A 25,391-nucleotide genomic window follows, 5' to 3' on the forward strand; every position below is an offset into this window, starting at 1 on the left:
GTATAGAGGACAGATTGGATTTGAGAGACCCTGAAACGTAAGAGCACATTTTGCCCTTTGTTGCCCTCCAACAAGTCTCTTTGTGAAACTGGATTCTGTTAGAATAAGGAGCGCAGAAGCATCTTGGCCCATATTGTCTAGTGTTTGCTATACTTATGCTTGTAAGTCCAACTCTATGTTGTGTGACACCCCCTCAATTAACTCTATTACGGCATGTTTCAAACCATTCCATTTGAATCTAAACTTTAGGACTTAAGTGAAATTAAAGTCTGTTTATAACTCTAGCACCTAAGCTAAAAAAAATAAATTCACAAATGAAATCCTACAGCATACAGTAGTATTCTTCTGTCTTATGTGGCTAAAACTGAGGTCCCAGAATTAATAAGTACTGATTCCTTGCACATCCAGCCAGGGCAGAGGCTGAGGACGCTATGTGTGCAACATACAGCAGCTGGTGTTGGGCAAGGTCTGCTCCCTGTGCCAACGACTCAATTATTGTTTGGTAAACACACCTTTATTCATTGAGGAGCAGGTGTTTGCCAATGTATCATACAATTATATAGTGAAGGGAGAGCAGTAGACGCACTGTAGAAATATTTTTAAAACAAGTCAACGGCAGACCGTGCATAGGAAAAAGGGCCCAGCTCCAGAGTACCCGCTGCTGTGTGGCATTTAGCAAAGCGCGAGCGTAAATAAGGGCTCAGGAGGACAGAGCACTTTGTCTCAAACACCTCTTTCTGGCTAGGGCCCGGCAGCAACCATTTCCGGCTCTGCCTGCAGGGTGGGTTTGGCTGTGGAGACGTCGGAGCAGGGGTGCGCAGGTGTGCGTGGAAGTGGGTGTGAATGCACCCAGACACTTAGCTTGCTTACACTCAGGTTTGTAGGAAGAAAAAAAGGCTCCAAACATGTCTGGTTAAGTGTTTCTTGAGGTCTTGACTTGAAAGGAACATAGACATAAATGTAAATTCTTCAAGAGGTTAGAATTTGGGGGTTGGGGTGACTTGAGAGCTGCACTATCATGTCTAAGAGATTTACAGTTCACGTAGAAGGTGACTGATGGCAATGTTTCCCGATCAGTACCACGGAACATGCAGTATTTTTAACAGACCGACATCAAAAGGCTTCACGTACCGTGACAGATTGCTTTTGTAATTTATTCTGCCCGGCTGGCCCTGGAATACTCTCAATGAAGGTCTTGTGTGAATCTTGTTTTGCTCTTCACATTACAGTGGCTGCCAAAGGCTCACTTGTCAGACCTGATGAGGAGAGCAGTATTTAGCTCTCTCTCTCCCACTTCATAATTCATACTCCCATAGTTTCATCCTACAATAGTATGTTGCCTATAAATCTTTAAACCATAATGTCGAATCATTTATCACAGGCATCTCTGGTAAGAACAAGATGGAATTCAGATTACAAAGAAATTTTACTAAATTTTTATTACTCTCTTTGAGCTGCAGCCCTCTGACTAGAAGAACTACGACCTTCAATGAAAGAATTGTTTATTTACAAGACAATAAAATTAGTCATTATTGCCTATTTAATGGCAGTAAGAACTAAAACCTAGGTCTCTCTGACTCGGGAGGTATACTTAGCATTAAATCACTGTTTCCCAAACTTCAGTCATTTGTAGACACTGATTTTCTCCATATCTGTGTACCACCTATATTACTTATATTTTCCCTTAAATTAAGTTTTTATGCTAAACCAAACTTATTTTTAAAAGAAACTTTATATGACTTCTTCAAGTAGAAAACCAGTATCATTTGATGAATAGCTGATAATCATTAAATAAGTGAAAATCAGAGTGCCACGACAGTCTCATAGATGCCCTTGCCTGTAGAAGTCTCCGGGCCTGAGGCTGCACCTCTCTGATGAAAAGGGGCGTTAGCAGGAGTTAGAGAGCTGTTGCAGACAGCTGAGACTTTGGGGTTTGAGAGGGCTGAAGTGTATAGAAAAAGGAATAAGATTCTTGTTTTGTAATTCAGTGATGTGCCTCTGGAATCACCTGGGGCACGCTTGGTAGTGCACACCACTGATCACGCAGCTAACCCGGAGAACCCGGGAGCCTGCATCTTCTTTCACCTATGCCAGTGAAATAGGTATGCATGGAGAACGGGAGATTGAAAAGTCATTTATTGGGTACCCACTGAAGGCGACCTCAGAGTAGAGGATGGTCATCAAACGTGATGCCTCCTAAGCACTTAAGTTTAGTGGAACTAACATTGTTTAGTGTAACTAGCATTAGTTGGGTAGAAGTTGAAAGACAGGATAAATCCTCCCTCAGCCCATTTGTTTCAGGCCACCTGATGGCGCATTATGCATTTAATTGCGCACAGGCTCCAAACGCACAGGCTCAGCGGCCATGGCTCACGGGCCCAGCCGCTCCGCGGCATGTGGGATCTTCCCGGACCGGGGCACGAACCCATGTCCCCTGCATCGGCAGGCGGACTCTCAACCACTGCGCCACCAGGGAAGCCCCTGGAAAATCATATATATTAAAAAGAAAAACATAGGTCACTTTTGCTGTAGGCTATGACTACATGCAATTCAAGCTAAATTATTTTCCACTTTAAAAATCCAAGATATTTTTCTTTTCTGTAGTATATTTATTTTGATTTCAACAGGGGCTTCACTAAACCCTGTGAACACATCTCTCAGCAGTAGCCCTATTGGGTTTAACATAAAAGACTCCAAGACTTTTACTACAAAGGCTAAAAGTGAAATATCGTGTCCTTCACGGAACAGGTGCTCAGTAAATATTTGAGAAGTACATTTGTGAATTTATTTTTGAAATACTTCCCTGGACAAGGTTGTATCCTTTCTGCAGTTACCTGTACCATTAGGTGCTTTCACAGGTGGGCATGGTGGAGGCATCCGAGCTTCAGCATTTGTGTGTGGAATGCTTCTGTCTGGGGTGATGGTGAAGGTTTGACACTCCCTGATTCAGTTTCTTTAGGTGTACAGTGCCAGGCATCTTCCCGTTCCTCCTCTGGTTCCAAACACTATCCGCCTTTCTCCACTCTGCTCTTTGCCCCAGAAAATTGACTTCTCTGAACTGCCTGGGTAGTCTCTTTGCCTCTGGTTTCCAGTTGGGTTCAGCAAGGAGAGGGCCCGAGACTGGAGGGAGGGAGAGAGTGAGTCAGGATGCTTCTTCCCTGTGGGGTTTCTCACATTGGCAGCAGCTCTTCGAGGATGGTCACAGCTCCTGTCAGGCATCCAGTGCTCTCCACCAGCGTTTCTGTCCCAGTTCGGGTACCCATTCTCTCATCTTGCCCCTTCAGGCCTTGGGGTGGGACAGAGCCTGCCCTACCTGATTCCCTGTCATTCCTAGCCCAGGGGACCACACTAGGCCTTGTGGCTTTCCTGCACCCTGCCCACTTCTTTGTAAATTGTCCCTTTATTAAATTCCCTTCAAATTATCATACTTTGAGGATGCCACCTGTTTCCTGCTGGTACCCTGACTCATTAAGGGTGTATATGCTGACTTCTTAGCAACACACAGCAAAGTTGACTGGTTCCAGAGGGACTGACCTCTGACCTCAGCTTTAATAGCAATGTGTTCTACACCAGTATGGTTCCCAAATGTGGGTGTGCTTCACAGTCACATGGGGAGGCTGTGAAAATTCAGGTTCCTGTCCCCCGCCACCTACTGACTTAGGGGTGCTGAGGACAGCTGTAAGGCCCTTGTGATGACTGACCGTCTGTAGTTCACTAGACATGGACTATGATGAGTCCTAGCACCCCAAACCGCAGTGGCCTTCTGAACAGGTAACTGTTTACAGGGCACTAGACCTCTATCTTGTGCCACGTTCAACTGTTACCTAGCAGTGACTGAGTGAGTGACACACCTGATCGTTGTAAATACGAATTCTCCTATAAAATACAATTTAATGAGAAAGAAAAGAAAACCTGCCAGAGGGGAATAACTGCTCTTTCAACACCTGTTAACAGCAGTTAGCTGGTGCACTGGCAGGAGTGACCAGCCTCCTCCTGGCTCACTGCAGGATTTGGAAGAGACGAGACCGTTTCCTGTTAACCAAGGGGGAAGCTCAGTGTCTGTTTTGCCATGGAGTTCCTCACCATCATCTGTTAAGAAGAAGAATCTTATTGGTAACCAAAGTGTCACTCAGGATATGAAATGTAATTAGCTAAATACTGGAAACTGTTCTCCTGCCAAAAAATTTTTTTTTTGACTTATTTAAAGTCCTGTTTTCAAATAAACACCTTCAGTAGAGCCCTTGTCTAGGCTCACGGAATGCTTCGTTCAGCTCTGTCAGTGACCATGCTCTGAAAAAGCATCAGTAGTCACTCTTCTGAGGGAAAATTGAGACTGGGGCTCAAGACCCTGAATGAAACTGGGTAAGCTGTCCAAAAGACATGAGTTCAAATCCCGCTTGCACTAAGAGGTCAGGTCCATTTCTCCTGATCGGGATGTGGGGCATGTGAGGTTCGTAGGGAGTGTTACTCCCTGTTCCACGTCCCCACCAGAACTCTGTTATCGTCTAAAAGAATTCACATCGGGCTTCCCTGGTGGCGCAGTGGTTGAGAGTCCGCCTGCTGATGCAGGGGACACGGGTTCATGCCCCGGTCCGGGAAGATCCCACATGCCGCGGAGCGGCTGGGCCCGTGAGCCATGGCCGCTGAGCCTGCGCGTCCGGAGCCTGTGCTCCGCAACGGGAGAGGCCACAACAGTGAGAGGCCAGCGTACCGCAAAAAAAAAAAAAAAGACACATAAAAGAATTCACATCCCTTATCTCAAGGCAGAGTTACAAAGATACTGTAAAGTTAGTTGGAAGGTGAATTCTGCTGAGTCAGTGGGGCAGACCCCGGGTGCCTCTAGCTACCCAGCAGTGGATATTGCGAAATTGTAAGAGAGATGTTCTCATTCCCAAATTAGTAGTAATTCATCTCACTCAGCCATGAGCCAGGACACGTAGCAGTTCTGTCTTCCCAAAAGGCCGAGTGAGGGTCACTCTGCTGAGGGCTAGTTTCTGGAGAAGGACAGTAAACTATCTGTTATATAATGTTTTGCCTATTTCATTCATTTTAAGCCTTTTCCTTTTAATGGTTTGATGAAGTGCTTTTAGCTGATGGGTTGTGGACGTTAAGATAAAGGGTCATCTTGGATGGAATAACCTAGGAACAGAGATCCTCAGAGCTGGGCCTGAGGAAGAATCCAGGTAGAAATTACTGAGGTGTGTCCCCCGCCTCAAGCCAACCCCTCGCCTTCTCAGGGTTAGCTTTCAGAGCCATCTAGACTGATTAGCCCTGGAAAGAGAGAGGTGGTTCTTAATGCCCCCCGGGGTTACTTTGACCAGCCTCAAGGAGCCAGGAGTCACGAGCTTATGCAGTTGTGTTTCACCTCTGAACACAAAGTGCTCAGAGAGGAGAAAGTTTGGTCAGGCTTTGTGTTTTCAACAGTCTAACTAAATTAGATGCTGGCTCTAGGGACCCTAGGAACTGTGCTGGTGTCCTAGAGGGTAGGCTACAGGCAGGGGGCAGAGTGCGATGGCCAATTTACAGGTAGACCCCTCACCTCCTACTCCACCCCCTTCCACTTTGCCCTTCCTTTGACCCCATATCCATGGGGTCTTCAGCTACCCTGAGAGCCATTGTAGGCTCAGAAGAAGACAAGCGGAAAAGGCTAGGAAGAGCAGAAAAACACTTTAGAGGAGCTGCTGCAAGAGCCACAGCTCCTCGTGCCAGCCCTGCTCCACCACCCACAATGCCTTTCCTTCACACAGCCTACATTTTTTTTCACTTCAATTTTTTGGTAGCCTACAATTCGATCATTTTCATTCGAGGTTATAAGTGACCTTTAAAAAAAGGCATTTGTTTCAGAGGAGGTTGATGACTCATTAAACAGTTAGTGACACATGTGTGTGAATTAATTCGATCAGATTGTTCAGCCGGGGGAAAGGGGCCTGTGACTGGAAAGATGGGGGCACCTTGGGAAGGGGGCCCAGGTGGGATGTGAGGTGACAGGAATCCAATAGGAGGACTAGAAAGGGGACAGTTGTAGGAGTGAGGAGAGGATTAGGGAGGAAGACACTGCAACCACAGGGACTCTTGCTCCTAAGACCCAGAAGTCAGGCAGCGGTGGTTTTCTTCTGCATAAGGCTGGTTTGGTGGGGCAGCCTGGTCCCTAACACCACCAGCAGCAGCATCTATCCTGTGGAAGGTTGCCAGACTTAGCAAATTTTAAAAATACACAGTGATCGATTAAATTTGAATTTCAGATAAACAACGAATAACTTTTTAGTGTAAGTATGCCCTAAATTGTTTATCCAAAATTTAAATTTAACTCGGTGTCCTGAATTTTATCTGTCAGCTCTCAGAATGGCCGAGCACCTGACATTCAGCAGTTGTGTGAGAAAGATGCTGTGGTGGGGAAGCTGAGGCTAAGAGGGGTTGTGGTTTACAGCCTCTCGGGTGGTATAAAAGCCTCCAAAGCTGGTGCTCCTAAGCCCTGGACCATCATCCATGGCAGGCTTACGGACCCACTTTGGGCCATCTGACATTTATGTTGGGGTGGCAGAAAGAACCCTAGAGGGAGGTGAGGCCAGCTCCACCATAAGAGGCCCTTCCAAAAGGCTCAGAGGGCTGGGAGGCTGCAGCAGGCTAACACAGACTCCAGGAGGTAAAGCCCCAGGTAGGGTCAGGGTGGAAGGCTGGGAGGCACAGAAGAGCCATCTGGTCTACCTTCTTCATTGTATGAGGAAGCTGAGGGTTGTCAAGGCAAAGTGACGACTCAAGTCACAGAAAATCAGTGAAACCTGTGGGAGAATCAAGTTTCTTAAGTCCTCACGGAGTTCTTTCCACTACATGGTGCTGACAGAGCAGATTCTTAGTCAAGCCTCCAAGTTTCCACACAGCACCACTTTGTATACAGTACCCACTTAGGCTAACCTTGTGGGAAAGACCCTGTTCTGCTTATGAGTCACCACCCTCGTTTTCTTTTCTGTTGGTGTAAAAACCACGTTGGTAGCCCCTTATTACCAAGAGGCTGGGTTATATTTTATATCCCAGTTAACAAAGACCAGGGACCAAGAGATGCAGGTTTTGCCATTCATTTTCTTTAGATGCTATTTGGGGCAGTTATGCATGTTTCCAAAATTTGGCTACTCAGTAGAATGAAAGAAAAACATGCAGCTATGCTTGCTTCTGGCTTTAGAATACACATTGGTGGTTTTGCAGTATAGTATTCCATCCCTATTTAAGACAGTAACATGATAGGAGAATAGTCAGCAGCAGTCTGCAGAGAGCTCCCAGAGCCCTCTATGGTCCCCAGTTGGGCAGAAGGGAATGCTTAGTGTAGAGTGAAGGCGGGAGGGATGCTCCTGAGGTGGAGAAAAGCAATGCCCCCAGTTCCTCCAGGGACTGAGTTTTATGGTAACAGAAGGTGTGGATGTTCCCCAAAGCCTGACTCTGCCCTGTTTTTTTTCTGAATCCTTAAGCATGGTCTTCTTATATTTTCAGGACCATGATGCCTCTTCCTGGCTTTTCAACATTTGAGAATGACATGTTCTTTTTAAGTTGATTTGGTTTACTTTAGCAGCTTTTGATGTAAACTGTGGATTTGAGGATAAGAATACTTCAGTGAACCAGTAGCTGTGTCCACACTGTCTTGTACCCTCAGTGAATTAGCACGTGGGAAACTATTTAGAGGGGAGAAGGTCATTTATGGGAAAGAAGATTCTTTTCTTCTTCTCTATTCATGTGGTTTTCTCCGTTCCTGACATGATGGATATTTGTGGTGTTTTCTTGGAAAGCAAATTACCCCACATTAACGTACCATGGCTTCTTTGGGAAGCTGAAATTCCACAAGCTCTTCCACAGATTATTTCTTCAGGTAATTCTACATTTGCACTGTTTGCTGCAGAAATGCAATAATCCTAGGAAAATTGTTTCTGTGCTATCTCAGGAGTGATAATATTAAACATTAGCAAGCCAAAGTCATAGGCAAAGGCACCTGTTATTTGGATTCTTGTATTACTTCCCTTATATTGCCCTGTGTTACCCACCCCTTAGGAATCACTGACTGGAAGCATTATGAAGTGATTACTTCCTTCTCTGATATTACCAATAATTATACTTGACTCTTCACAAATTGGAGAATGTGAAACTAAAAAGCTGAAAATATATGATGAGTGAAGCTGGCTGGGATCTGATCAGCTTTGTAATTTGTGGTCCTCAATTCACAGTAGCTTGAGAATAAGAAAACCTCTTATACATTTATCAATGATATCTATTGACTTCAAAAAAAATGGTCGTTAGGGTGAAACCTCCCTTCCAGACTCAAGCCATAAAAGTGGCATAGTTCAAAAAAAAAGTTTAATGAAGCCCAAATATTTGAAGTGATTTAATTAATAGTTTTAAAAGAGCCAGATAAGTGTGTACCCCTGAAAGGAAATCTATTTAGAAAATTAAAAAAAACAAAAAACCCTACCAGTTAGCCAAGAAGAGTGCTCAGAGGATGAAATGGCAGCATGCCCTTGGAACTCCAAAGGTCACTGGGGAGATGCTGTTTTGAGGCGGATTGGAGGATCCTGGGAACAGTTCTGAAAGAGGGTGGACCCTTTCTCTAGAGAAAAGTGGGTAAACAGCTAAGCTGCTTAGTTTCCATTTTTGTCACTTAGAAGAACTTCAGCTGAATTCTGGTCATCTTCTGGTCCCACATTTTCCCAGCAAGAAAAGCATGCATGGTTGGGAATTGTAGGAGTTTTAGCCAGATTCTTTAAGACGCACTCTGCATCCATCCTGGTAAATAGTGCTTAAGTATTGCATTGTTAACTTGGCACGTGTATACAGCTCATCTGCCAACTGAACTGCAAATGTCTTGAAGACCAAGATGGTATCTGATACTTCTCTGTTCTCTTCATTAGCAGCTGACCAGCACCTGGCACACTGTTCAGTCACCTGTTACACAGAGGTCTTCCGCTGGTGCCCAACAAATTCATGCCAGTCATCGTGGGGACTGAGATGGGGCAAAGCCCTTTTTTTCAAAGGCTGTGCTCATGTGTAGGCTGCCTACAGAACACTCATATGTATGTCTAACACCAGTGGAAGTGAGAGGAAGGAGTAATCCAAAAATGGTGCACAACCCAGGCACCGTTTTTATTTGTCACCAGTCTCAGATGCACTTGCTGTTTTTGTAATTGGCTCATGATTTTCTAGTATGATCTGGACCACTGGAGAGGCCCCTCAGTTTTCTGAAAATTCATAGAGTGAATGATACGTTTCCAGATAAGTCTTAGGTGGCCGGTATGGAAGTTCTGATGAATTTTGGTATTCATTTTCCCAGCCAACAAATTTCTCTCCCTATAAATATTTGTTCAGGTAAACTGCACGTCATAAGACTTTCCATGTGTTCTGCTTCAGGGAGACTAGGCAGGTGTAACAGGAAAACTGGGGAACCCACCTGAAAAGCCATCTGATCCTACAGAGCAGACGCTCCCACACCTGTGTCTGGGCATCTAGTCTTTTATGATGTGGGGTCTCATTATTTGCTGGCAGAGGTCTTCTTACTATCTGAGAAGCGTTAGGATAAAGTGCAAGGAAGTATAAGGTGATTAAGGATCGAACAGCAAACACTGAGATTTTTTAGATTAAAATTTTGAGCTGTTCTCTTTCCAAATCATGGAATTTAGGCATTTGCCATTCATACTTGTCTCTGCTGCAGCCCCCATGCTACCCCACCCTGCCCTCAAAAGATTTCAATAATAATAATCACTTGGTTTCCCACGAGAATAGTTGAGGAGAGAACTGCAGGCCTGGGCAAGGGAGGGTTAGATCTAAAGCTGGGTTTCCAGAAATTGAGGCAGAGCTTTGTGTCAACTGCAAAATAACCTATTCATTAGCAATTCTGCTGCATCATCCTTGGAACTTAAATTCCCATTTTCATCTCGGTGGGTATTTTCAGGAGTCAGTGAATGGTATTAACTTATGCTCTGGAAAAATGGGAGGATCCTGTGGCAGATTTAAGAAGCACGGTTGCAGTCAGTCTTTTCCATTTTAGATTATAGTAAACTCCTGCGTCAGGCTTGCTTTCTGTGAGTTTTCTTTTCCTCCCTTCATCACGTTCGTTATCCCTTGGGCGAGTTGTGTCTGTCCCTCCTGCTGCACTCCCCCGCACTACGTGCTGAGCAGCTCTCCTGCAGAGCCTCCAACCAGCTGGAGAGCCTTCTTTCTCCCATCCCCCTGTCTTTCCCACCCCGTGGTGAGACCCATGCCTAATTTTCAGCTCTTTCTGGGGTAGTGTGGCATTACTTGGAAGAAAATTAGAAAGCATTTTACACGGCTTATTACAAATCATTAATTGAAGTGCCACGAAACCCAGGGAATTTATTCTCCCATTGATGTGTGCGTAACTCCTATTAACATTAATAAAGTTGTTTAGAATCAAAGAACGGGCAGGAACCCATAACAGAGGATCCATTTTGATCCTGCTTTACAGAGTGACTCATACCCACTGGGCATCAACAAGCATTTTAAATATAATTTTTACCACTCCTTTTTAAAAAGGAGAGCAATTACTGAGTATGTCATCACAGTAGGTTCACGTCCTTCGCTGTGAAGGACAGTAGCTGTTGTGAGGTCCTGCCCCACCCGGCTTGGAAGTCCGTGTGAACGCAGGCAGGATCAGGGCGGGAGGCGTCCCCTGAGGCTGCCGCGCCTGCGCACTGCCGTGGGGGGAGCTGCCGGAGCAGTGGGAAGGGGACCGTGACCGCTGGCATCCGCAAGACAGAGAGAAGTAAACAGAGATGTTTGCTTCACCTGAGCCGTTTGTGCCCTGCCCCAACTGTGCAGTTATTGATAAGTCCCATCAGTGAAATGGACCATTGAGGAGGGGGGGTGGATTTTAGTCTAGATAATTGTAAAGCTTTTGAACGCTCCAGGGACCCCAAAGAATCTGAAGATGTAGAAACAAGTGGAAAGTACCTTTGACCTTTCAAGTAAAATGCAAACACTAGGAGTTAGAGCTGCACTTTCTCTCACAGTGAATGTATTTGTGCAGTGCTTATTTATTCACCTTCATAGCCAATAAAGGGAGACTTCCAACGGGCCCCATTTTTAGGTCTGTGTGTCTCCCCTCACCCCTTCCAAGCTCCGTCTCTACCTCCTCTTCTCTCTATCATAGGGCATTAATTTGTACATGTGTTTTTAATGTTTGGAAAATGACTTCGATGTGGGTGACAGAGAAGAGAGATTTTCATAATTATGTCTGATTTGGACGAGAAGGTTGGTATCCTTTCAGTGTCCTGTGGTCTTTCTCAGAAATGTTAACTTTTATAACACTTAGAGTAGCACTTGTTTGTTTTTAATGTTGCTTTTTAAAAACCATTTCCTGAAAGGCTTAGATGGAAAACTGTGAATTACTTTTATTAGGTTTTTGAAGTGCTAGTTATCATTGAATTATTTCACTCACGTCTGGCAGCACCTCACCTAGTCTTGTCCTTGGAATGTTACTGAACCTTGCAAGAACTTTGAGTTCCTTCTGCTTTTGTCTGAGGTTGGGAAGCAGGTATTCATTTCTGAAATTGTTAATCTAGATGTTCTGAGAAAGAATACGGAATATACCTTTAATCACTGAACCTCATTTCTAGCTCTTTATTTTTTCTTAAAGAATAAGTATAGAGTTTCCAAAAAAAAAAAAAAAAAAACAGAAAGCAATGCTGGTTATAAACAGGTAGAATCCAGCTGGCACTGTGTAGATAAAAACAAGCCCAGAATTCTGTTCACTTATCCTTCACCACAGGATTGTGAACTGGGTCAGGATTATCCTTGTTTTACAAATGAGGCGGCTGGAGCTGGAGAGGTGAAGCCAGCCTTTCTCAGGGCCACAGATCCAGGGAGGGTTGAGAACAGGGCCTGCATGATTACTGCCCAGCCCTGCCTGCCTTTGGGTCTTGTTAGAGTTTGTACCCAGAGACCAAATTTGACTCTCCAGTGCCTAACAGAGTTGGAGCATGACAGACACTCAGTAAATGGTTGGTGAATGAATATATTGACAGAGCCAATATATTGGCTGAAGTTGAAGATGTATAATATTACCCATTGCATAGGGTTACCGTGAGGACAAAATAAGATAATAATATATACAAACATAACATATATATATATACATATATATATATACATACACATATATATGTTACACATATAACATGCTCAGTAAATGCTCTTTTCTCCTCTTTTGTCTTGGTTCGTTTAGACCACCCGCCTGTGGTTTTGCTACCAGGTGTGTATGTCTCTCCATTTATTTTGATATGATGCACAAAATGTAATACATTTTGTGATATGGTTGTATTACCATATCACATGCACGTGCGATTGAAAGAAATTTTTTTCACCAAATAATACTACGTATGCTGCCTGTATTAGTTTGCTAGGCTGCCATAACAAAGTACCACAGTCTGAGTGGCTTAAACAAAAGAAATTTATTTTTGCACAGTTCTGAAGGCTGGAAGTCTGACACATCAACGTGTCAGCAGTGTTGATTTCTTCTGAGGTCTTTCTCGTTGGCTTACAGATGCCGTCTTTTCCCCTAATCTCTTCGTCTTATGAGGACCCCAGTCATATTGGATTAGGGCCTCACCCTAGGACCTCATTTTAACTTAATTACCTCTTCAAAAGCCCTGTCTCCAAATACAGTCACATTCTGAGGTTGTACTGGGGGTTCGGACATCAACATATGGGAAAAGGGAGGCACATTTCAGTCCATATCAATGAATGCCTTTGATATTTTTCCCTTTTATTTCATTAAAGAAAATGCTGGTGACAAGCAACTAAGTTGAATTTTCTGACCCCCTAAATTGATTACAGACCACAGAGTGAAACGAACTACGGTGGTGGGTTGTGTAGGTTTACCAGGTTAGTGTGAAATTGGCACCAGCACTGGGACTGGCCGCTGATTGCAGAGACAGCCCTAGAAGCTCAAACACAAAAGGGAGCATGAGGTCAGAGTGGGCAGCCTTCTGCAAATATACAGCAAGTTCCTTAGCTCGGGTCAACAAAAGTTTTCTGTAAATGGCCAGACAGTAAGTATTTTTTGACTTTGCAGGCCATATGGTCTCCGTTGAGACAGCTCTGCTTTTGTATCATGGCAGCAGCCAGAGACAATACATGAACTAATGGGTGTGGCTGTGTTCCAATGCAACTTCATTTATAGACTCCGAGATCGGAATTTCTTAGAATTTTCACATGTCACGAAATATTCTTTAGGATTTTTCCCCCCAGCCATTTAAAAATGTAAAAACCATTCTTAGTTCATGGGCTGTGCAAAAGCAGTCAAATCAACCCACCGGCTGTAGCTTGCCTACCCTGCCCTTTCTGGTACAGCCAAGTCATCTAGCTGAAAGGCTCTCAAGGAATTGGCCTGGGTGATTTTTCCTCAGTCCACGTAAATTCTAAACTGATTATCATGCTTGACTCTTGTGATTTATCTATATTTCCAAATGGAAAATCTCTGTGGCCACTCATGATAAAAAATGACTTTACCTTTTAAAAATTTTTTATTGGAGTATAGCTGCTTTACAATGTTGTGTTAGTTTCAGGTGTACAGCAAAGTGAATCAGTTATATGTATACATATATCCACTCTTTTTTAGATTCTTTTCCCATATAGGTCATTACAGAGTACTGAGTGGAGTTCCCTGTGCTATACAGTAGGTCCTTATTGAAAATTGACTGGGGCTTCCCTGGTGGCGCAGTGGTTGAGAGTCCGCCTGCCGATGCAGGGGGCGTGGGTTCATGCCCCAGTCTGGGAAGATCCCACATGCCGCGGAGCGGCTGGGCCCGTGAGCCATGGCCGCTGAGCCTGCGCGTCCCGAGCCTGTGCTCCACAACGGGAGAGGCCACGGCAGTGAGAGGCCCGCGTACCGCAAAAAAAAAAGACTTTAAAAGCAAATGTTATTTTCTTACCAGAGAGAACTTTAACTGAGGATGTAGAAACCTCCTTAAATGATCCACACAATCGTCATCTGTCAGATAGTGAAGAGTAGCATCAGCATCAGAAAGTCTGCACAAAAACAACAGAGTTTGAATCTAGGGGGTCTCCTTTGGGAAGCCAATATTTGGGGAAATGGAATCGCTGAGGAAAGTCCCAGGTGTCCTCGTGGCACATGGAGTCTCCTCCATGCAGCTGACTGCATGGTCCCAGTCCCCATGCTCACCTCTTAGCGTGAGTGAGGTCTCTCTCATAGGAACTCTGCACCCTCCACAGTCCCCTCGCACACGGTGCCCTCCCAGCTCAGAAGGTAGGCCACAGTGAGACCCTCTCTCACTCCCCGTGGAGGCTGCCAGCAGCCCAGGATGCTGTGTAAGTGCCCAAGTAAATCTCCCTACCAGAGGGTCCCAGAGAACAAAGCATCTGAGAAGACAAGAGTCTGGCCATATGGTTTCTGTGCCCCCAGGGATGTATTTTAGTGGTGGCCAGAGCAGTTGTGCAGAGCCCATGTCTAATGATGACAGGCCAGCCCCGCACAGCCTCTGAGCAGCTGCTGAGGTTGAGCTACCCTCAGAACTGGAGACAGAATTCTCTCTCCATCCATGTGATGCTGCAAGATCAGGACTCCGCCCCGTGACTATGTGTATCCAAGCGGGAATCTGAAGAGCCCAGAAACGGACAAAGGCAGGAATGGTATCCTGGGAGTTATTTTCAGTATTTCAGGCTGTCGAGTGGAAACTATACATTTATCCACAGCAAGGCTTAGAGGCCAGCTGAGCTGTTGTTGCCCCCAGGGGCAGGCCCGAGCTGATGTCTTGGGGTGACTCTGAAGGGGGATGGAGCACCTAGAGGTGTCACATAGAGATCACCTTTATCCTCAGGGCTTTCCCCTCCAGAGATACTGCAGACTGTAAACCAAGGCCCCAGGAAGCTGTTTTTTAATCGACGTGAAAAACTGTGCTTGAATATCCAGATTTTCGCCTTAAAAAATCAGTCAGATAAAATTAAAAAGATTTGTTATTTTATTTTGAAACTGTTTACTTCATGCCATCCTAACATACAGTAATAAAATAACTTTGGCATGGCAATCATCTTAAGTGAATAAAAAACCCAATGAAATGGCACTTTTAAGCTTTTAGCAAAGCAAAGTTTTGAATTATCTTGCTTAAATTAGATTGCTGTGCTCTTTTGCTTTCAGTATTTACAAGAGCTCTGTTTTGTCTCTGGTTTCACTGCCTTAACCACTGAGATTATTTTTAATTGAAGTATTATTAACATTCATACAGAAAAGTACACACATTGTTAATTGCACTGAAAATGAATTTTCACCAAGTGCATACTCCCCCGTAACCAGGAGCCAGATGGAGGAAGAACGTCACCCAAGCCCCTTAGACCCCTTCCCAGTCCCAAACCAACCCCACTCCCACCAAAGGTAACCATTATACCATGGTTTCTAACATAGGTTGAATTTGTCTACTTTGAACTTTATATAAATAAAATCTCAAGGATGTATTCTTGTGTCTCTTTCAACATTACATTTGGGAAATTAACCCATGTTGTTATGAGTTGTAGTTTGTTTGTTCTCATTGCCGTGTAATGCATTGTTTATTGTAAATTTATTTATCCCTTCTATTGCACATGGGCTTTGGGGTGGGTTCCAGTTTGGGGCTATTGCAGACAGTGCTGCTAGGAACACTCCTGTACATGTCAGTGGGTGAGTACCTTTAACGTTGCTGAGGACGGATTCCTTGATGGCGAGATCCTGGGTCATGGGACGTAGGTATGTCCAGCTCTAATAGATTCTGCCAGGTCTCCACAGTGTCTTCATCAATTTACATTCTCACCAGCACTGTATGAGAGTTCCAGTTGTTCCATGTCATCACCACTTTGTGGTTTTTGTCTCTGTCATTTTGGCCTATCTGGTAGGTGTGTATTGGTAAGGCATTGTGATTTTAATTTAGTTTTCTTTGATGACTAAACTAGAGCATCTTTTATATGTTTATTGGCCATTTGGATTTCCCTTTTTGTGAAATTTCTCCTCAAGTTTTTGCCCATTTTTATATTGGGTCATCTGCCTTTTCCTTATGGGTTTGTAGGAGTTCTTTGCTGGATTTATATATTGAAATTATTTTCTCCACTATGTGGCCTACCTTTTGATTCTGTTGATATCTTTTGATAAAGAATTATTAATTTTAGGGCTTCCCTGGTGGCGCAGTGGTTGAGAGTCCGCCTGCCGATGCAGGGGACACGGGTTCGTGCCCCGGTCGGGGAAGATCCCACATGCCACGGAGCGGCTGGGCCCGTGAGCCGTGGCCGCTGAGCCTGTGTGTCTGGAGCCTGTGCTCCGCAACGGGAGAGGCCACAACAGTGAAAGGCCCGCGTACCGCAAAAAAAAAAAAAAAAGAATTAATTTTAATACAGTCCAACTTATTTTTTTCATTCATGGATAACACTTTCTTGTATTCTGTTTTTAAAAAATCTTTACCTGTCACAAGATCTGAACGTATTCTTCGTTTTCTTCTGAAAGTTTTATTATTTTACCTTTCACATTTATTTCCACCATCCATCTGGAATTGACTTTCGCATGTAAAGTAGAGATTAAGAATCATTTCTTTCATATGGATATGCAGTGTATTCATTTCCTAGGGCTACCGTAACAAGTACCACAAACTGGGTGGCCTAAAACAACAGAAATGTATCCTCTCATAGTTCTGGAGGCCAGAAGCCTGAAATCAAGGTGTGGGCAAGGTCATGTTCCCTCTGAAGGCTCCAGGGAAGAATGGTTCCTTGCCTCTTCCTAGCTTCTGGTTGTGGCTGGTAATCCTTGACATTCCTTGGCATGCAGCTGCATTGTTCTGATCTCTGCCTCTGTTGTCACATGGGCTTCTTCCCCTTGTGTTTCTCTGTGTCTAAACTTCCTTCTTCTTATAAGGACACTGGTCGTAATGGATTGAGGGCCCACCCTAATCCACTATAACCTCATTTTAACTAATTACATCTTCAGTGACCCTATTTCCAAATAATGTCACATTATGAGGTCCTGGGGGGTGTTAGGACTTCAATATATCTTTTGGGGGAACACAACCCACAATACCCAGTGAACCCAGTGCCATTTATTGAACTTCAGTGTCATCTTTATCATAAATCAGGTGATTATCTGTGTAGGTACATTTTGGGACCTTCTTTTTTGTTCTGTTGGTCTAATTGTCTATGACACAGATACCACACTGTCTTAATTACTGTTATTTTATAATGAACCTTCGTATCTGATAGATGGGATCCTTGGATGTAGGTAAAATAGGTCCTTGGTAGAGAAAAGGTAGAGGCGTTAGTTCAGCCATGTTGCCACATGGAGAACCATGGCTGGAAGAGGTATTGAGGACACGATGCAGATAATGGATGGGATAGGGGTCTAGATCTGAGGTTTTCAGTGTTGAGAACGTTAGGGTTCCCCAGAAGTGCCAGGTGGGCCAGGAGGATGGCCAAGGTGGTGGTGTTTTGAGTCCTTTCCTCCCTGAACCAGAGCTGTTCTGTTCCACTTTTATCTAGTATGTTGGAGTGTAGCATAAACATTAGAAATACACATGCACTCACATCTACGTGTGAATACACAAGATTTTTATACTAAAAAATAGCTTAAAGACTACCAGACTAGATATTCTTTAACATTCCATTCAGCCCCAGGATTCTGGGATTTTAACATTGTAGCCAGCCCACACTCCAGTGCCTCTGCACACATTGTTATTAACCTTGATCTTGGCAGCATTGTGATACTGTGTGCATATCCGAGGCCTTCCCAGGAGCTACTGCAGAATGTCTGTTTGGAGGGTCTTGAGCGTGGTAATCAGGTTGGAAGAGAGCTCGGGGACTTGTCCAGCTGCATCATAGCAAAGCAGCATTTTTATTCAGACTCTGGATTGCAAATCACTAGAAACAGCTTCATTTACAAGGAAAATCAGAAATAATTCAAGTACACCACAAAACAGAGTTTCTATTTTATCTTTACCTGATACCTAAGAGATGTGATCACCTGATAGAAACTCACTGCCAGGAAGAAAAGAAAGACATGCTTATTATAAATATATACTTCATTTTCATAAGTTTTATAGAACAGAATCTTTTTCCTCCTGACAGTCAACTAATTATTCCAATGGCATTTACTTCGTTTATGTCTTTCCCAAATAAACCCTCAGCCTAGAGGTTTAAACATAGCAATCATCGTCATTATCATAAATAATAATAATTATGTAATTATTAATATATTGCATATTAATGACGTATAATAAATTGTTATTTGAAGGAGGAGGAGAAGAAATTATATCACTACTACCCTTCCTGCTTGGGGTTGATGGAGACTGTGGGGAGCCCTAGAGCCCCATCCATCCCCTCCGACCACCCCTTTGCATGACTCAGCCCAACCACCATGCCAGTGAGCCCAAAATAAATACCTCAGATCCGCCTCTTGGGCAGCTGAAGATAAGCTCATTTGCTGGTTTGGGCGTGCCTTGCTCCACCGTGAGCCTGAGTCCCCCTCATCCTGGCGATGGCTGATGAGAGAGGAGCAGTCAGTCCTTTCTAGTCCGACCTTCCTGCCCTCTCGTCCTGTGGTCAGTAACCCCTTTGTGCTGGCCGAGTGCTCTCCATGCTCATCTCTTGGTCTGCCCATCACTCTTCTCCTCTTTCCTTGCACTCTTTACTCCCGCTCCAGCAAATAAGAGAACAAACAACAACCACAGCCTTGCTTGAGTATCCCCAACTTGTGGTGGTGAAGCCAGAAGGACCAGGGCCCCTGTAGGCAGGGAAAGCAGATGGGCCAGTGATGCCTTCTTGGAGCGCCCCTCTTCCTCCCCCACGAGGGGTGAAGGCCACAGTCAGTCCTAAAGCAGGCTCGGTTTCCTAGGGAACTCTGTTTTCTGCTTCCCATCCTCCTCCCCTTGCGAATGGGCTTTGTTTGCACACTTGCTTGTTTGATGTGTTATCGCGCCATTTGGAACTCTTTAGTTTTGCAGACAATTGACTTTGGACTTGCAGGGGACGCTGTCACATGCCCAGCTTGCACCACACGCTGCACAGGACAGGACAGCCGTAGCCACCGTAGGAGAGCTATGTAAGGGAGGGGAAGTCACCCTCCCTAGCCCCTGCCCCTGCCCCTCATTCCTTGCTTTTGAAATTAAGACAGCAGGGACTCACACAGCTGTTCCTTAACGGGTAGGCCCTGCAAGTGTGCTGGCTTTATCATCAGCCTGCACCGGCTGGAGGAAGACTTGGAAGCCCCATTACAGAACATAGGTCACAGAGGTGAACTGAAAAGGACAAAGCCCTCTGACTCAACAAAATGACGAGAAGTGACTCCTCTGTGCGAAGCAGTGGGCCGGGCAGTGTGACAGCGGTTCAGAGATTTAGGGTAAGTGCCTGCCCTCAAGGATCTGGCTCTTTCCTGTGAAGCAGACAGTGTGGTAAGGTCTATAGTAGACGTGTAAATGGTGAGATGAATTCCAGTGGAGGAAATCGGACAAGAAATTCAGGGAGGGATTCATATTCGACTTGGGCTCGAGGGGCAGGTTGGGTCGCCATTCTTGCAGGTGGAGGTAAGGGTGCATGAGAGGAAAGAACAGGGCAGGTGAAGGCCAGGAGGAGGGACAGGTGCTGGAAACAGCAAATGCTTTCGGAAGGCTGGGTGTGAGGGAGGAAAAAGAAATGGGAGATAAGGCCAAGGTGGGTTTGGAATGGAGGTGGGTGGCTTTGAGCGCAAAGCTGAAGAGTGTGAGTGTGTGTTAAGTCATTGGTTTTTCTAGCCGTGTCACCACCCTGAGGTTCCTTGGGGGTGGCTCATAGGCACTGCAGGAGCAAAGGTCCAGAGCAGCTCCTTCCTTGCCCATGTTATATACTGGGGTATTGTCTTTCTTTTAAGAGGGTTCCCATTGGCCTGTGCCAGAGACCCATTCTCACTTATCTAGTCTCCATCAGTCTGCAAGTACTTACTGAGAGCCCTGTATGCCTAGCCCTGTACTCAGTTCTGCTGAAAGACGGTGGAAGATTTTGACCCAGTGGCAATGGTAGTAAGAGCCACTGGGTCAGCAGCCTGAATTATAATTCCGTCTCTGCCACTCACTCATCATAAATCCTTAGGCAAGTCTCCTGGCCTCGCTGGGACCAGTTTCTCACCTGTGAAGTGCAGGGCTGGGCTGGTAAGTTGTTCCCAGCCGAGACATTTTAGGACCAACATGATCAGTACTATAATCTAGAGTTTTCCTGTGTGTGGACAGAGTAGGAAAGGGAGAGACCAGAGGCAAAGAGGCCACTTAAGAGTGATGGCAAGAATTCCTGTGAGATGTCTTAAGAGTCTGAGTGAGGCCTTTTACTTATTCATTCAACAAACATAATACTCAGTGCCAGCCACTGAGCATTGGGAATATAGCAGTGACCAAAACAAAGTCCCTGTCCTCAGGGTACTTTCTGTCTAGAGAGCAACAGTGGGACTGGAAACAAGGGTGATCGATCAAGAGATGTAGTTTGAAACTCATGACAAGGGTGATAGTTGGAGCTGTGGACGTATATGAGGTACCAGGGAAGAGAAAGCAAAAAGGTTTGGAGGGAAAGAGAGACCTGAGGTGATGGAACCTCAGGAACATTCTGTGGAAAACCAACTAATGTTTACTCCATAATAGAAGATACATTCTGTATCAAGCCAACGCAACACACCCATCCCCCCAAAATATCCCATTGTTGAGAAGCTATGACACCAAAGAGAGAATGTCCATTTAGACACCCAGTTCTCCTTGACTATTGACTACATCACTCCTGTATATGAAGCAAAATTACATCAGAGCCATATATGGTTTTATATAATAGCAGGTCTATTTGGTTTACTCAGAAAGGTCTTTAATAAGTTAACAGTGATGCGTAAAAGTGGTATGGGTGGCTGCCTAAGCTGTTAGTCCCTCAAATCTTTTCCCAAACCAGCTTGCTCCCTCTCGCTCCCTCTCGCTCCCTCTCGTTCCCTCCCACCACCCCTCCTTCTCCCAAAGTTATTGCAGTGGATCCAGAAGCAGATTCTGAGAGCCTCAAGCTTTTCCTTATTTACCCTTCAGTAATTACATATCACAGGTTGTTTTCCCTATTAGAGTCTGGGGCTTAGCAATTAGTCTCCCATTGTTTTTGCAGGAAATGACATCCATGTGACTTCTGCGGAAGCAACTGTTGACCACTCTGGTTAAAAGAATTTGGAAAACGTTCAGCACTTCCTCTGGTTGATCATTTAGACTGGCTGATTTAGAAAGCTTTTGGAAATGTGCAAAGCAAATAACGGTTGTCAGAACCGGAAATACTACTGGGTCAGTTCCTGAACAAAATAGGCCTCTCAACTGTTGCTCTGGTCTCTTGATGCACTGACTTGTCTGGACCCTTCACTGTGTGGCTGACTGGTGCCTCGGCATTCTGTTCCTTTTATAATGCTTTATTAGGGACTGATTAGGCAGGATGCTTTCCAGCTGCAGACAATTGACAACCCAACTTAAGGAGGCCTGTACAATAAGAAACTTATTGGAAGTCTAGTAGCTCTGCAGACTTCAGGGTTGACTGAATGCAAACACCCCTACTCTCCTTCCCTGTGTTTTTTCTGTCTTTGCCCTCCTCTGTGGGTCAGCTTTATGCTTCAGTTGGAGCAAGATAGCTACGGAAGTCCTAGGCATCACATCCTACACAACATTCAGAAGGAGGGAATTTCTCCCAGAAGAATGAGGAGAAGCTCCCAGCAAAACGTTCTGCACATCGTGTTGGCCTGAAGAAGGTCACATGCCTATTCTTGAACCAGTCACTTGCACGAGGAACAGGTTTCCCATGATCAGTGTGTCTCAAACTTCAGCATGCTCACAGATCACCTGGGATCTTGTGAAACAGCTTCTGATTCAGTAGGTTTGGGGTGAGGCCTCAGAGCTGACATTTCTCAGAAGCTCCCACGTGATGCTGATGTCGCTGCTGGGCACCCTGCAAAGCCTTAGACCATTCAGGCCCCCACGCCCCCACCTGGGAGTGCTGTCACCTTTTCTCAGGCACTGTGGCTGAAGGAACATGGGGCATCTGTTAGGAAGAAGGAAGAGGGAATGGCCCCATGCAGATGAAAACTGTAGTAGAGATGCTCGTATCCAGTGCATAATGAGAATATTACCTTTAAACAGGAGCCACACGACGTCTATGACATGCATTAGAAGCAACAGTAACATGCTAAGTGCTGTGGGAGCGCCTATAAGCATCTTATATGTACTCGTGAGGATGTGTACGCTGCAGTTTTTGAAACAGAAGATTAAACAGTCATACTGCTCTCTTCATTATCATTCAGCTATTTTAATTTAATACCATATACCTAGTGTGACTCAAAAGGAACAAATTCAAATGAAATAGATTTAAATGTCCCTAAGTATAAAAAGAGTGTGCCAAGTCCAGCCATTGTCCTCTGAGTAGCTATCTCATCCGTCTTAGTTACTAGGGAGGGAGGGTACACCCCGACATGTCCTGCGAGTCACTTGACATGATGTCGGGCATGAAAAATGTTGCTTGCCAGTGTTGAATTTCTGCCGAAGCAAATGGTCACAGTGCCCTAATGCGTGGTTTTCAGTGGAGAAAATCATTATGCTCTCTTCATTGAAAAGGAAGAACTATTCTGTTATTTTTCTTGTGTTTTTTTCTTGGCAAAAGACACACAGGAGTTCTGAGCTGCAGCAGTTTTGGAAAAAAGGCTGATAAGACCAAAGGACCAGTGTCCATCATGAGGCTGCTCCATCACAGACTCAGTGGGGCCCGGAGTGGAACATGCCACGAGGCGTTGACTAAACCCTTCTGGGATGGCCCCCTTGGAGGGGTTACCATCTCCAACCTCATATGCAAAGACATCATTCAGGAGGGGAGGTGGAATTTCACTGCTCCATCGACTTGCCTACCCTGGAACCACAGCTTCACATCTGTGAGACCTGTGGGAAGGCAAAGCAACTCTTACTAACTGGCCTCACCTATGTGGGTCACCAAAGCACCCGTACTTAGGGGAATCACTGGCTATTCCTTGTCTTTGCAAAGGCCCTGACACTTTGAGAGATTCTCAGCTCCTCTGGACTAGCTGGGGAAAGCTGCTAGGCTCGAAGTTCCACTAAGGCAGGAATTGTGCTCATGTCACACAGATGCCCCATGTATGGGCGGAATGATTGAACAGTCAGTCTGTTCCAGGGAGATCTGTCGGTCAGCCACGCCGACCAAGCATTCACTCTCTAAGGAGAAATAAAAAGAGGGGAACATTTTGTTGCCTAAATTCAGAATTTTATACTCTAAATATACAATGTTTAGGCATCTCATCTGCATATTTACAGCCTCATAGGCTGCCAGACAGAGGTGAAATGATATTAATATTAGCTGAGCCTGTGTTCTGCAAGCAAAACTGCACTGTTATTCACTGATTGGTTCAAACAGTGCTGGCTGAATGTCTTCCTGCTGTGAGCTACGAGGCAGGGCATTCTTCACCGCCTTGAGAGGAATAAAAAATGGGGAAAAAATAGGGCCTTCCCTTACAACTTAGAAGACTTACAACTTAAAAAGTAGGATATAATCAGTACATTTAAAGTATCTATATCAAATAAAATATAATTTTTAAAAAGAGAAAAGCAAAGAGGGGTAAGATAATACCAAATTGAGAAAGTCCAGGTAGAAAGGGCTCAAGAAGATGATGAGAGTTACTCTAGGCCTTAAAGTGGGGCTCGTGACCTGGAGTCCATGGATGGAATCCTGGGGGAGGGAGTGTCTGTGAACTTGGATGGAGGAAAATTATCTATTTTCACTAACCCTTAATTGAAACCTAACATTTCATTCTGTTATGACAGTAGTATTAGCTATTTGTCACCAATAGTAATTCTAGGTATTTTCATATTACATTATAGTTACAGATACCCTGAAGTATCATTTATGCCCAACATTACTTCAAAACTACAGTAGTAATTAGAATTTTCCTGGAAATTATTTAAATATTAAGAGAAGCACATCATAATTTTGTTATATATTTTGATAACTGAATATCAGTATACTTCTTTTGAGTCCTGTGCATTTCATGTGTTAACTTCAAGAATTTAAAAACATTATTCTGAAAAACATGTCTCTAGACTGTTATGGACCAAAAAGGTAAAGAGCCCCGGGCTTGGAAAATGGTGAGGCCACCTACTGGCACTTAAGGGACAGAAGACACTCAGAGAAGGGTCTGGAATGCCCACAGGCTGAGGCAGGACTGGTGGCTGCATTCTGCAGCATCTGATGGGAAGATGTGGGGACAGAGCTAAGGCGAGTGGGAGGCCCAGGCTGATATATTGATAATTTCACAGGTAAACTTGTAGGTGGTGGGAAGCAGTAGAGGTGTTTCCGCTGAGGCTTTAAGTTGTGTTTAGGAAGAAGCAGGATTGGAAGAGAAGGAGCTGGAGGCCAGGAGATGGGTTTCTGCAGGGAGTGTAAAGATGAGAATGGAGAGAGGCGGTGAGTGCCAGAGTTGCCATGGGACGCGAAGGTCAGGCTCAGGCCAGGATTTGCAGGGCAGGTGAGCAAGGCCGGCTTAGGCTTCAGGCCTGCATGATCCAGAGGAGGATAATAGCTCCTCACCTTCCCCGAGTGATAACTGTGCCAGATGCTGTTTTAAGCCTTTCAATGTCATTTATATGTCACTAAATTTATATTACTTAATGCTCATAACAACCCTGTGAGGTTAGTACAGTAATTCCTATTTTTCAGATAATAAAATGAAATCTAGAAAACAGAAGTGAGGGCCTCGCAGCCAGCAGGGGAGAATGGAGTGTATTGCTGAAAGAAAGAGGAAAGAGGAATTGGTTTGGGGGGTGGGGGGGAAAGGTTATGGGTTCAGCTTTAGATATCTTTGCATTGTTCTCATATCTTCAATTATTTTAAAAGGCTAAAAATTCAAATAAAGTATTTATAAGCACAGTTTCTGGTTTATTTCATTGTCCAGATTGTTATTTGTTTGTTATTAGTGAGTGCTGAGTCAATTTGTAAATTGGTTTCATCTTTCCTGTGAAAAACAAAGAGGAATCTGGCAGTAAGAGTGTGGTACATTGATGGGTGCCCAAAACAAGGAAGATGTTGTGGTTTCCAGAAGGGAAACACAATATATATTAAATTACTTCTGCCTAATGATGCATGTTTCCTTTTGTTGTGGTATTTTTCAGGACCAGTCCAGCAGCTGTATTAGAAGACATGTGGTATATATAAAGTTTGTGATCGTTGGGGGAAATTTTGGTAAGTGTCGCTGCATTTATTTCTGATACCTTGTGAAGTAAATGGTGCTCATAAAGGGAAACCATGGGCTTGTTCTGTGCATCTCTTAAACCTGTACTACACTTGACAAAATGGATTTTATAACTAAGTGTGACGTTCAGTTGGTGTTTTCTGACAGTATGACA

At 44.5% G+C, this 25,391-nt stretch overlaps 1 protein-coding gene across 4 annotated transcripts in view; it reads left to right on the forward strand.

Annotated features, from left to right (window-relative positions):
- The window catches only part of FYN (FYN proto-oncogene, Src family tyrosine kinase), a 209,662-nt gene that overhangs the window by 67,000 nt on the left and 117,271 nt on the right, over window positions 1–25,391 (forward strand). For 3 of the 4 annotated variants that reach the window (XM_067702330.1, XM_067702327.1, XM_067702326.1), the window contains exon 3: window positions 25,158–25,227. The gene's annotated coding sequence lies outside the window, so the exon portion shown is untranslated. Of the gene's footprint in view, window positions 1–19,335; window positions 19,355–25,157; window positions 25,228–25,391 lie in introns of those variants that run through there. The other variant, XM_067702328.1, reaches the window with a different exon arrangement.

Source organism: Pseudorca crassidens, chromosome 13 (assembly GCF_039906515.1).
Source record: "Pseudorca crassidens isolate mPseCra1 chromosome 13, mPseCra1.hap1, whole genome shotgun sequence".
Classification (NCBI taxonomy): domain Eukaryota; kingdom Metazoa; phylum Chordata; class Mammalia; order Artiodactyla; family Delphinidae; genus Pseudorca; species Pseudorca crassidens.